We start from the raw sequence: 16,831 nt of genomic DNA on the forward strand, positions 1-16,831 counted from the left end.
CCGCCTGTACTGCATTGATTCATTCTATTAACTTTCTTGGGGGGAATGAAAAATAAATTATTTAGATTTTTTTTACTTTTATTTTTTGTTTTATACACTATATAGCATATATATCATGTTATTTATATTCTATATGTACATTTACAGCAATATCCCATTTATATCTCATTTTTTTATGCTTGAATAATTTTGCAGAATAAAAACACATTTGGAGAGAATTTTTTTTTTTTTTTTGTGATTGAGCTGTATTAAATGTCATCAGGTATCTGTCACTATTTCTGTCACCTCTACCTGTTGGAGCAGCTCAAAAGGATTCCATCCCAGGATTTATCTAGTTAAATCACACATTAATCATTGTAAAAGAATCTTTTCTTTATTATGTAAATGAGGCTGGTGACATGGTCAGAGGCAGTGTTTTAACCCCTGTTACCCCTCCCCTGGTCATGTCTGTGTGTAATGTATAGTAAAGCATTGCTAGTGTCTGAGCATTATCTGCTGACATGTTCTCCTGTACACGTGTAAGACACAGGCATCAGCTACACATGTGGCACAAAATGAAAGTGTCTCCAGCTCACCTTTGGCTAGTGGTAACTCATTCACGGTAGCACGGATCCAACTTGGCTGTCACAAGTATGGCAATTCAAAAAAATACTTCACGGATCCAGCTTGTTGCAAAGGATAAGACCGCCTTTATTTTTCTTTACATGGCATCCAGCAGCATATAACAGGTACACAGGATATAAACGTCAACGCGTTTCTAGCACAGGACTAGAACTAGAACGCTAGAAACGCGTTGACGTTTAGATCCGGTGTACCTGTTATATGCTGCTGGATGTAAAGAAAAATAAAGGTGGTATTATCTTTCGCAACAAGCTGGATCCGTGAAGTATTTTTTTCGCATCAGCTACACAAGTACCTGACATGTTCTGCTATACACATGTGTGCGACACAGACATCAGCTACACAAGTACCTGACATGTTCTGCTATATACATGTGAGAGATACAGACATCTGCTACACAAGTACCTGACATGTTCTGCTATACACATGTGTGAGACACAGACATCAGCTACACAAGTACCTGGCATGTTCTACTATACACATGTGTGAGACACAGACATCAGCTACACAAGTACCTGACATGTTCTGCTATACACACGTGTGAGACACAGACATCAGCTACACAAGTACCTGACATGTTCTGCTATACACGTGTGAGACACAGACATCAGCTACACAAGTACCTGACTGCTGCATCCAGGAGCAGTTGAATACACACAGGCTGCAGGGGGCAGGTATGCCCAGTGCTGGTGCCGGCCCTGCTACCGGTATTACATGTTTTCGACTTCCAAGCGTCAAAGCATACCAAACGATTGATCATGTATGTGTGTTTTGGCTATTAGGATCACAATTGCTAGTGCCTGGTATACTTGCTAAAGCCTTGATTCACTCAAGACCAAATTGTCTTGCATTATGGTTAACAGGGTCAGACAATGAGGGTGGTGGCACACATGGCATTTTGAACCCGGTTTTAGGCTGTTATTATAGTTTTGACCGTTTTCCAACTATCTTAAGATTGTTGGAACAAATGGTAAAAAATGCACGTGTTTTTTAACGGACTGCTTATAAAAGGTTTCAAAACGCCACGTGTGCCACCACCGAGGTTGCGGTCACACGCTGCATTTTGTTTGCGTCTAACCTATGCATTTTCAGCTGAAGTAATAATAGCAAGGTATTTAGTGTTAACCTTTTAACTGGATGACTCTAAGGTCTAACGGGTGTGACTCTAAGGGTGGTGGCACACGTGGCGTTTGGAACCCGTTTTTAGCCGTGCGTTTTCAGAGTGTAAAAACCGCATGCGTTTCTTTATGATCTGAAAACGCATGACTAAAAACGGCCTAAAAACGGGTTCAAAGTGCCACGTGTGCCACCACCCTAATAAACATAAAGACCCACCCACCCTACTCATGTATCACGGGGAGCCACTTTGTGACAGCACCTCAATGGACTCCCAACCATGTTTCCAACACATGTGAACCCCCCCCCCCCCCCATCGTTCCACGCACGGAGGTTATCTGAGGACCAGCACCCTTCACCGTTTACACATTGCAATGAGACGACTACTACCACCCCCTACGTTCTCACAAACTAGACTTCCATATGCTCCACATGTGACTTGTCCCTTCCCCACATGAAGTATAGCCCACTGACATTGGTCCACATTTAGCAAAAATTGTGCAAACTGACATAGAGGGTGCAGCGTGCGCCAGATTCATGAAATGTGTTGCACAGTCTTCAAGAATCTGGTGCCTCATGCACTGCTCCTGCAGAATGCACCAACTTTTTTTTGGTGCACCTTTAACAGAGGCCCACATTTATTAAAACCACTACACATGTTTTTTTTCTCTGATTTTGCACTTTCTTTTTAGTGCAAACTGCTTCTACATGTGTTTATAAAGTGCCCACAACATATATGTGTAGCAGCTACAATATACCCAACACAAAATTCTGCAATAAAAGGGACGTTCCGGTGCACAGTCGGACCGTGCGCCACCTTTATCTTGCAGTGTGTGATAGAATTGTGTCACACACACTATGTTAGAGGTATACCAAAACGAAGTTACACCGTCGGAGCAGTGCAGGGGGCACCAGATTCGTGAAGAATTACACAGGCACGCTACACCTTTTGCAGTTTGCACGGTTTTGAAAAATGTGGGTCAAAGCGTGCCACACAATTCTGTCAGACTGCATGAGAAATGTGTTGTACAGTACGACTGTGCACCGGAGAGCCCTGTCAGTGAACTATTTTGTGTTGCATTGGATATGATGCAGCCACGGTACATCACTTCATAGACACATGTGCAAGCAGCGTGCACTGAAGAGATTGTGCAGGGGCTTTAATAAATGAGGCCCCCTTACTACACGCTGTATCCCTTCAACCTGTAAACACTCCACATTTCACCCCATGGGAATTTAGCTCACATGTGTAAAGAATGAAGCTTAAACACTCTCCCCTAAACACACAGCTCCTAATGTCCCCTTTCTTCTTATACAGATCCCATTCCAGAGCTTGATAATCCCTCACACATCACTATCAGCCTCTGCTCAGCATTTTCTCCACATACAATACTCGGCAGAGCACAAGAAGCCCCGCCTATATAGACTCGGTCACATGACCTGTAGTCACGTGTGACCAGTGACATCACCATCCAGGCAGCGCTTACTTTGAAGACCTGAGGAGACTGAGCTGAGGTGAGGACTGGACCTATGAGCTCAGCCCCAGCCTGTAGTGTTACACTATATGGTGGGCACCAAGCACATATTCACCTACAGAAAGATTACAGTATCAGGTGACATAAATGAGGAAGGGAACTGGTACAGTTATAAGCAACAAACCCAGAATTGTGATGTACTAATGTCTGCACACACTATAACACCCCCAGAATTGTGATGTACTAATATCCCCAAACACTATAACACCCCGAGAATTGTGATGTACTAATAGCTCCACACACTATAACACCCCCAGAATTGTGATGTACTAATATCTCCACACACTATAACACCCCCAGAATTGTGATGTACTAATAGCTCCACATTCTATAACACCCCCAGAATTGTGATGTACTAATATCCCCAAACACTATAACACCCCCAGAATTGTGATGTACTAATAGCTCCACATTCTATAACACCCCCAGAATTGTGATGTACTAATATCCCCAAACACTATAACATCCCCAGATTTGTGATGTACTAATATCCCCAAACACTGTAACACCCCGAGAATTGTGATGTACTAATAGCTCCACATTCTATAACACCCCCAGAATTGTGATGTACTAATATCTCCAAACATTATAACATCCCCAGAATTGTGATGTACTAATATCTCCAAACACTATAACACCCCCAGAATTGTGATGTACTAATATCTCCACACACTATAACACCCCCAGAATTGTGATGTACTAATATCCCCAAACACTATAACACCCCCAGAATTGTGATGTACTAATATCCCCAAACACTATAACATCCCCAGAATTGTGATGTACTAATATCTCCACACACTATAACACCCCCAGAATTGTGATGTACTAATATCTCCACACACTATAACACCCCCAGAATTGTGATGTACTAATATCTCCAAACACTATAACACCCCCAGAATTGTGATGTACTAATATGTCCACACACTATAACACCCCCAGAATTGTGATGTACTAATATCTCCACACACTATAACACCCCCCAGAATTGTGATGTACTAATATCTCCACACACTATAACACCCCCAGAATTGTGATGTACTAATATCTCCACACACTATAACACCCCCAGAATTGTGATGTACTAATATCTCCACACACTATAACACCCCCAGAATTGTGATGTACTAATATCTCCACACACTATAACACCCCCAGAATTGTGATGTACTAATATCTCCACACACTATAACACCCGCAGAATTGTGATGTACTAATATCTCCACACACTATAACACCCCCCAGAATTGTGATGTACTAATATCTCCACACAATATAACACCCCCAGAATTGTGATGTACTAATATCTCCACACACTATAACACCCCCAGAATTGTGATGTACTAATATCTCCACACACTATAACACCCCCAGAATTGTGATGTACTAATATCTCCACACACTATAACACCCCCAGAATTGTGATGTACTAATATCTCCAAACACTATAACACCCCCAGAATTGTGATGTACTAATATCCCCAAACACTATAACACCCCCAGAATTGTGAGGTACTAATATGTCCACACACTATAACACCCCCAGAATTGTGATGTACTAATATCCCCACACACTATAATATCCCCAGAATTGTGATGTACTAATATCTCCACACACTATAACACCCCCAGAATTGTGATGTACTAATATCCCCACACACTATAACACCCCCAGAATTGTGATGTACTAATATCTCCACACACTATAACACCCCCAGAATTGTGATGTACTAATATCTCCACACACTATAACACCCCCAGAATTGTGATGTACTAATATCTCCACACACTATAACACCCCCAGAATTGGGATGTACTAATATCTCCACACACTATAACACCCCCAGAATTGTGATGTACTAATATCTCCACACACTATAACACCCCCAGAATTGTGATGTACTAATATCTCCACACACTATAACACCCCCAGAATTGTGATGTACTTATAGCCCCAAACACTATAACACCCCCAGAATTGTGATGTACTAATATCTCCACACACTATAACACCCCCAGAATTGTGATGTACTAATATCTCCACACACTATAACACCCCCAGAATTGTGATGTACTAATATCTCCACACACTGTAACACCCCCAGAATTGTGATGTACTAATATCCCCACACACTATAACACCCCCAGAATTGTGATGTACTAATATCTCCACACACTATAACACCCCCAGAATTGTGATGTACTAATAGCCCCAAACACTATAACACCCCCAGAATTGTGATGTACTAATAGCCCCAAACACTATAACACCCCCAGAATTGTGATGTACTAATATCCCCACACACTATAACACCCCCAGAATTGTGATGTACTAATATCTCCACACACTATAACACCCCCAGAATTGTGATGTACTAATAGCCCCAAACACTATAACACCCCCAGAATTGTGATATACTAATATCTCCACACACTATAACACCCCCAGAATTGGGATGTACTAATATCTCCACACACTATAACACCCCCAGAATTGTGATGTACTAATATCTCCACACACTATAACACCCCCAGAATTGTGATGTACTAATATCTCCACACACTATAACACCCCCAGAATTGTGATGTACTAATATCTCCACACACTATAACACCCCTAGAATTGTGATGTACTAATATCTCCACACACTATAACACCCCCAGAATTGTGATGTACTAATATCTCCACACACTATAACACCCCCAGAATTGTGATGTACTAATATCCCCACACACTATAACACCCCCAGAATTGTGATGTACTAATAGCTCCAAACACTATAACACCCCCAGAATTGTGATGTACTAATATCTCCACACAATATAACACCCCCAGAATTGTGATGTACTAATAGCCCCAAACACTATAACACCCCCAGAATTGTGATGTACTAATATCTCCAAACACTATAACACCCCCAGAATTGTGATGTACTAATATCTCCACACACTATAACACCCCCAGAATTGTGATGTACTAATATCTCCACACACTATAACACCCCCAGAATTGTGATGTACTAATATCTCCACACACTATAACACCCCCAGAATTGTGATGTACTAATATCTCCACACACTATAACACCCCCAGAATTGTGATGTACTAATATCTCCACACACTATAACACCCCCAGAATTGTGATGTACTAATATCTCCACACACTATAACACCCCCAGAATTGTGATGTACTAATATCTCCACACACTATAACACCCCCAGAATTGTGATGTACTAATATCTCCACACACTATAACACCCCCAGAATTGTGATGTACTAATATCTCCACACACTATAACACCCCCCAGAATTGTGATGTACTAATATCTCCACACACTATAACATCCCCAGAATTGTGATGTACTAATAGCTCCACACACTATAACACCCCCAGAATTGTGATGTACTAATATCTCCACACACTATAACACCCCCAGAATTGTGATGTACTAATAGCTCCACACACTATATCACCCCCAGAATTGTGATGTACTAATATCCCCACACACTATAACACCCCCAGAATTGTGATGTACTAATATCTCCACACACTATAACACCCCCAGAATTGTGATGTACTAATATCTCCACACACTATAACACCCCCAGAATTGTGATGTACTAATAGCCCCAAACACTATAACACCCCCAGAATTGTGATGTACTAATATCTCCACACACTATAACACCCCCCAGAATTGTGATGTACTAATATCTCCACACACTATAACACCCCCAGAATTGTGATGTACTAATATCTCCACACACTATAACACCCCCCAGAATTGTGATGTACTAATATCTCCACACACTATAACACCCCCAGAATTGGGATGTACTAATATCTCCACTCAATATAACACCCCCAGAATTGTGATGTACTAATATCTCCACACACTATAACACCCCCAGATTTGTGATGTACTAATATCTCCACACACTATAACACCCCCAGAATTGTGATGTACTAATATCTCCACTCAATATAACACCCCCAGAATTGTGATGTACTAATATCTCCACACACTATAACACCCCCAGAATTGTGATGTACTAATATCTCCACACACTATAACACCCCCAGAATTGTGATGTACTAATATCTCCACACACTATAACACCCCCAGAATTGTGATGTACTAATATGTCCACACACTATAACACCCCCAGAATTGTGATGTACTAATATCTCCACACACTATAACACCCCCAGAATTGTGATGTACTAATATCTCCACACAATATAACACCCCCAGAATTGTGATGTAGTGATATCTCCACACACTATAACACCCCCAGAATTGTGATGTACTAATATCTCCACACACTATAACACCCCCGGAATTGTGTTGTACTAATATCTCCACACACTATAACACCCCCAGAATTGTGATGTACTAATATCTCCACACACTATAACACCCCCAGAATTGTGATGTACTAATATCTCCACACACTATAACACCCCCAGAATTGTGATGTACTAATATCTCCACACACTATAACACCCCCAGAATTGTGATGTACTAATAGCCCCAAACACTATAACACCCCCAGAATTGTGATGTACTAATATCTCCACTCAATACAACACCCCCAGAATTGTGATGTACTAATATCTCCACACACTATAACACCCCCAGAATTGGGATGTACTAATATCTCCAAACACTATAACACCCCCAGAATTGTGATGTACTAATATCTCCACACACTATAACACCCCCAGAATTGTGATGTACTAATATCTCCACACACTATAACACCCCCAGAATTGTGATGTACTAATATCCCCACACACTATAACACCCCCAGAATTGTGATGTACTAATATCTCCACACACTATAACACCCCCAGAATTGTGATGTACTAATATCTCCACACAATATAACACCCCCAGAATTGTGATGTACTGATATCTCCACACACTATAACACCCCCAGAATTGTGATGTACTAATATCTCCACACACTATAACACCCCCAGAATTGTAATGTACTAATATCTCCACACACTATAACACCCCCAGAATTGTGATGTACTAATATCCCCACACACTATAACACCCCCAGAATTGTGATGTACTAATATCCCAACACACTATAACACCCCCAGAATTGTGATGTACTAATATCCCCACACACTATAACACCCCCAGAATTGTGATGTACTAATATCTCCACACACTATAACACCCCCAGAATTGTGATGTACTAATATCCCCACACACTATAACACCCCCAGAATTGTGATGTACTAATATCTCCACACACTATAACACCCCCAGAATTGTGATGTACTAATAGCCCCAAACACTATAACACCCCCAGAATTGTGATGTACTAATATCTCAACTCAATATAACACCCCCAGAATTGTGATGTACTAATATCTCCACACACTATAACACCCCCAGAATTGGGATGTACTAATATCTCCAAACACTATAACACCCCCAGAATTGTGATGTACTAATATCTCCACACACTATAACACCCCCAGAATTGTGATGTACTAATATCCCCACACACTATAACACCCCCAGAATTGTGATGTACTAATATCTCCACACACTATAACACCCCCAGAATTGTGATGTACTAATATCTCCACACAATATAACATCCCCCAGAATTGTGATGTACTAATATCTCCACACACTATAACACCCCCAGAATTGTGATGTACTAATATCCCCACACACTATAACACCCCCAGAATTGTGATGTACTAATATCTCCACACACTATAACACCCCCAGAATTGTGATGTACTAATATCCCCACACACTATAACACCCCCAGAATTGTGATGTACTAATATCTCCACACACTATAACACCCCCAGAATTGTGATGTACTAATATCTCCACACAATATAACACCCCCAGAATTGTGATGTACTGATATCTCCACACACTATAACACCCCCAGAATTGTGATGTACTAATATCTCCACACAATATAACACCCCCAGAATTGTGATGTACTGATATCTCCACACACTATAACACCCCCAGAATTGTGATGTACTAATATCCCCACACACTATAACACCCCCAGAATTGTGATGTACTAATATCCCAACACACTATAACACCCCCAGAATTGTGATGTACTAATATCTCCACACACTATAACACCCCCAGAATTGTGATGTACTAATATCCCCACACACTATAACACCCCCAGAATTGTGATGTACTAATATCTCCACACACTATAACACCCCCAGAATTGTGATGTACTAATAGCCCCAAACACTATAACACCCCCAGAATTGTGATGTACTAATATCTCCACTCAATATAACACCCCCAGAATTGTGATGTACTAATATCTCCACACACTATAACACCCCCAGAATTGGGATGTACTAATATCTCCAAACACTATAACACCCCCAGAATTGTGATGTACTAATATCTCCACACACTATTACACCCCCAGAATTGTGATGTACTAATATCCCCACACACTATAACACCCCCAGAATTGTGATGTACTAATATCTCCACACACTATAACACCCCCAGAATTGTGATGTACTAATATCCCCACACACTATAACACCCCCAGAATTGTGATGTACTAATATCTCCACACACTATAACACCCCCAGAATTGTGATGTACTAATAGCCCCAAACACTATAACACCCCCAGAATTGTGATGTACTAATATCTCCACTCAATATAACACCCCCAGAATTGTGATGTACTAATATCTCCACACACTATAACACCCCCAGAATTGGGATGTACTAATATCTCCAAACACTATAACACCCCCAGAATTGTGATGTACTAATATCTCCACACACTATAACACCCCCAGAATTGTGATGTACTAATATCCCCACACACTATAACACCCCCAGAATTGTGATGTACTAATATCTCCACACACTATAACACCCCCAGAATTGTGATGTACTAATATCTCCACACAATATAACACCCCCAGAATTGTGATGTACTAATATCTCCACACACTATAACACCCCCAGAATTGTGATGTACTAATATCTCCACACACTATAACACCCCCAGAATTGTGATCTACTAATATCCCCACACACTATAACACCCCCAGAATCGTGATGTACTAATATCTCCACACACTATAACACCCCCAGAATTGTGATGTACTAATATCCCCACACACTATAACACCCCCAGAATTGTGATGTACTAATATCCCCACACACTATAACACCCCCAGAATTGTGATGTACTAATATCCCCAAACACTATAACACCCCCCAGAATTGTGATGTACTAATATCCCCACACACTATAACACCCCCAGAATAGTGATGTACTAATATCCCCAAACACTATAACACCCCCAGAATTGTGATGTACTAATATCCCCACACACTATAACACCCCCAGAATAGTGATGTACTAATATCCCCAAACACTATAACACCCCCAGAATTGTGATGTACTAATATCTCCACACACTATAACACCCCCAGAATAGTGATGTACTAATATCCCCAAACACTATAACACCCCCAGAATTGTGATGTACTAATATCCCCACACACTATAACACCCCCAGAATTGTGATGTACTAATATCTCCACACACTATAACACCCCCAGAATTGTGATGTACTAATATCTCCACACACTATAACACCCCCAGAATTGTGATGTACTAATATCTCCACACACTATAACACCCCCAGAATTGTGATGTACTAATATCTCCACACACTATAACACCCCCAGAATTGTGATGTACTAATATCTCCACACACTATAACACCCCCAGAATTGTGATGTACTAATATCTCCACACAATATAACACCCCCAGAATTGTGATGTAGTGATATCTCCACACACTATAACACCCCCAGAATTGTGATGTACTAATATCTCCACACACTATAACACCCCCGGAATTGTGTTGTACTAATATCTCCACACACTATAACACCCCCAGAATTGTGATGTACTAATATCTCCACACACTATAACACCCCCAGAATTGTGATGTACTAATATCTCCACACACTATAACACCCCCAGAATTGTGATGTACTAATATCTCCACACACTATAACACCCCCAGAATTGTGATGTACTAATAGCCCCAAACACTATAACACCCCCAGAATTGTGATGTACTAATATCTCCACTCAATATAACACCCCCAGAATTGTGATGTACTAATAGCCCCAAACACTATAACACCCCCAGAATTGTGATGTACTAATATCTCCACACACTATAACACCCCCAGAATTGTGATGTACTAATATCTCCACACACTATAACACCCCCAGATTTGGGATGTACTAATATCTCCAAACACTATAACACCCCCAGAATTGTGATGTACTAATATCTCCACACACTATAACATCCCCAGAATTGTGATGTACTAATATCTCCACACACTATAACACCCCCAGAATTGTGATGTACTAATATCTCCACACAATATAACATCCCCCAGAATTGTGATGTACTAATATCTCCACACACTATAACACCCCCAGAATTGTGATGTACTAATATCCCCACACACTATAACACCCCCAGAATTGTGATGTACTAATATCCCCACACACTATAACACCCCCAGAATTGTGATGTACTAATATCTCCACACACTATAACACCCCCAGAATTGTGATGTACTAATATCTCCACACACTATAACACCCCCAGAATTGTGATGTACTAATATCTCCACACACTATAACACCCCCAGAATTGTGATGTACTAATATCTCCACACAATATAACACCCCCAGAATTGTGATGTACTGATATCTCCACACACTATAACACCCCCAGAATTGTGATGTACTAATATCTCCACACAATATAACACCCCCAGAATTGTGATGTACTGATATCTCCACACACTATAACACCCCCAGAATTGTGATGTACTAATATCTCCACACACTATAACACCCCCAGAATTGTGATGTACTAATATCCCCACACACTATAACACCCCCAGAATTGTGATGTACTAATATCTCCACACACTATAACACCCCCAGAATTGTGATGTACTAATATCTCCACACACTATAACACCCCCAGAATTGTGATGTACTAATATCTCCACACACTATAACACCCCCAGAATTGTGATGTACTAATATCCCCACACACTATAACACCCCCAGAATTGTGATGTACTAATATCCCCACACACTATAACACCCCCAGAATTGTGATGTACTAATAGCCCCAAACACTAACACCCCCAGAATTGTGATGTACTAATATCCCCACACACTATAACACCCCCAGAATTGTGATGTACTAATATCTCCACACACTATAACACCCCCAGAATTGGGATGTACTAATATCTCCAAACACTATAACACCCCCAGAATTGTGATGTACTAATATCTCCACACACTATAACACCCCCAGAATTGTGATGTACTAATATCCCCACACACTATAACACCCCCAGAATTGTGATGTACTAATATCTCCACACACTATAACACCCCCAGAATTGTGATGTACTAATATCTCCACACAATATAACACCCCCAGAATTGTGATGTACTGATATCTCCACACACTATAACACCCCCAGAATTGTGATGTACTAATATCTCCACACAATATAACACCCCCAGAATTGTGATGTACTGATATCTCCACACACTATAACACCCCCAGAATTGTGATGTACTAATATCTCCACACACTATAACACCCCCAGAATTGTGATGTACTAATATCCCCACACACTATAACACCCCCAGAATTGTGATGTACTAATATCTCCACACACTATAACACCCCCAGAATTGTGATGTACTAATAGCCCCAAACACTATAACACCCCCAGAATTGTGATGTACTAATATCTCCACTCAATATAACACCCCCAGAATTGTGATGTACTAATATCTCCACACACTATAACACCCCCAGAATTGGGATGTACTAATATCTCCAAACACTATAACACCCCCAGAATTGTGATGTACTAATATCTCCACACACTATAACACCCCCAGAATTGTGATGTACTAATATCCCCACACACTATAACACCCCCAGAATTGTGATGTACTAATATCTCCACACACTATAACACCCCCAGAATTGTGATGTACTAATATCTCCACACAATATAACATCCCCCAGAATTGTGATGTACTAATATCTCCACACACTATAACACCCCCAGAATTGTGATGTACTAATATCTCCACACAATATAACACCCCCAGAATTGTGATGTACTGATATCTCCACACACTATAACACCCCCAGAATTGTGATGTACTAATATCTCCACACACTATAACACCCCCAGAATTGTGATGTACTAATATCTCCACACACTATAACACCCCCAGAATTGTGATCTACTAATATCCCCACACACTATAACACCCCCAGAATCGTGATGTACTAATATCTCCACACACTATAACACCCCCAGAATTGTGATGTACTAATATCCCCACACACTATAACACCCCCAGAATAGTGATGTACTAATATCCCCAAACACTATAACACCCCCAGAATTGTGATGTACTAATATCTCCACACACTATAACACCCCCAGAATTGTGATGTACTAATATCTCCACACACTATAACACCCCCAGAATTGTGATGTACTAATATCTCCACACACTATAACACCCCCAGAATTGTGATGTACTAATATCTCCACACACTATAACACCCCCAGAATTGTGATGTACTAATATCTCCACACACTATAACACCCCCAGAATAGTGATGTACTAATATCCCCAAACACTATAACACCCCCAGAATTGTGATGTACTAATATCCCCACACACTATAACACCCCCAGAATTGTGATGTACTAATATCTCCACACACTATAACACCCCCAGAATTGTGATGTACTAATATCCCCAAACACTATAACACCCCCAGAATTGTGATGTACTAATATCTCCACACACTATAACACCCCCAGAATAGTGATGTACTAATATCCCCAAACACTATAACACCCCCAGAATTGTGATGTACTAATATCCCCACACACTATAACACCCCCAGAATTGTGATGTACTAATATCTCCACACACTATAACACCCCCAGAATTGTGATGTACTAATATCTCCACACACTATAACACCCCCAGAATTGTGATGTACTAATATCTCCACACACTATAACACCCCCAGAATTGTGATGTACTAATATCTCCACACACTATAACACCCCCAGAATTGTGATGTACTAATATCTCCACACACTATAACACCCCCAGAATTGTGATGTACTAATATCTCCACACACTATAACACCCCCAGAATTGTGATGTACTAATATCTCCACACACTATAACACCCCCAGAATTGTGATGTACTAATATCTCCACACACTATAACACCCCCAGAATTGTGATGTACTAATATCTCCACACACTATAACACCCCCAGAATTGTGATGTACTAATATCTCCACACACTATAACACCCCCAGAATTGTGATGTACTAATATCTCCACACACTATAACACCCCCAGAATTGTGATGTACTAATATCTCCACACACTATAACACCCCCAGAATTGTGATGTACTAATATCTCCACACACTATAACACCCCCAGAATTGTGATGTACTAATATCTCCACACACTATAACACCCCCAGAATTGTGATGTACTAATATCTCCAAACACTATAACACCCCCAGAATTGTGATGTATTAATAGTCCAGGGCCGGATTAAGGTTGATGGGGCCCCTGGGCGCAAATATGGTGGGTGGCCCCCATGTAGTCCAGACAGGGAACAGCAATCGCTATATACAGCTCCACCAGCATTCACTATATACAGTTGCCCCAGCAATCACTATATACAGACCCCAGTAATAAATATATATAGCTCCCAAGCAATCACTATATACAGCTCCCCCTGCAATCACTATATACAGACCCCAGTAATAAATATATACAGCTCCCCCAGCAATCACTATATACAGACCCCAGTAATAAATATATACAGCTCCCAAGCAATCACTATATACAGCTCCCCCTGCAATCACTATATACAGACCCCAGTAATAAATATATACAGCTCCCCAGCAATCACTATATACAGCTCCACCTGCAATCACTATATACAGTCCCCAGTAATAACTATATACATCTCCCCAGCAAACACTATATACAGCCCCCTATAATAACTATATACAGATCCCCAGCAATCACTATATACAGCCCCCCTATAATAACTATATACAGCCCCCCTATAATAACTATATACAGTCCCCCTATAATAACTATATACTGTCCCCCTATAATAGCTATATACAGTCCCCCTACAATAACTATATACGACCCCTATAATAACTATATACACCCCCTATATTAACTATATATACCCCCTATACTAAATATATACAGTTCCCTATAATAACTATATAGAGGCCCCCTATAATAACTATATACAGTCCCCCTATAATAACTATATACAGTCCCCCTATAATAACTATCTACAGTCCCCCTATAATAACTATATACACCCCCTATGATAACTATATATAGTCCCCCTATAATAACCATATACAATCCCCCTATCATAATTTTATACAGTCCTAGGTCACCTTCCATCGTTCCGCTGATGCGCGGCGTCCTCATCTTCCCTCCTGGTGGATATCGGGTTTAAACATAGATGACGACGCCCTGCTACAGGCGAAGCCATGCTTTTGCGGCGTCGTGACCTCACATGCTGGCACGTCACACTATGCGCCGCCAGCTGCAGGACGCTGCCATTTGTTTAAACCCGATGGTCTATGGCAGAACAGGGAACCTATTGTTCCCTCGGGATTGTGTCGCACACGATTGGATTTTGGTGCAGCGGTTTCGGCTTTCATGTGACACAAATTGTGTCGTATCCAATGCACTTACATGCACCAGGTAGAAGAAGGTGGACTCTGGCAGACCTGAGCGGGGAAGCGACACATGCAGGATATCGGGCGCACAATGTTAGTGAATCGCGACACAGTGCATTGTTGTTGGGAACTCCTCAGGATCGGTAAGTAAATGTGCCCCAATGAAATCTGCTCGGTGGGCCATTGGTAGCGTTCATCTTCGAGCACTGGGTATTGGTTTTTCAGACCGCAATAGTGAACCATTGCCTTAGAGCTTTGCGTTTGAGTGTGTGAAAATAGCATGTGTTCCCTCATGTTTAGCAGAACACTGCATGTATGACATACAGCTTGCTGGATACATTTTCTTGTTTCTAACTATATATTTTGGATACATACACAAATTGTTATAATTGTACCAAACTTATAAACTCCTGTGGTGCATGTTACGTACTGGATCTTTCCTATTCTACATAAGAATAGAACTGGGAGTCTTGAGGTAAGACAGCTGGTTCAGGCCATCACCCGGGGAAGAGGTTAATCGAAACAAATGTTTCTTTCACCATGCAGACGCTTTTATTTATTGGTGATGAAAGGGTGCGGCCAGGATCCGGAAGCTTGTTTTGACAATGGTACTGATTCCATAGGAATGCATTGTGCGCTCTTAGTTTTCCTGTTGATATG

The sequence above is a fragment of the Engystomops pustulosus genome, chromosome 6 (genome assembly GCF_040894005.1).
Source record: "Engystomops pustulosus chromosome 6, aEngPut4.maternal, whole genome shotgun sequence".
NCBI lineage: Eukaryota > Metazoa > Chordata > Amphibia > Anura > Leptodactylidae > Engystomops > Engystomops pustulosus.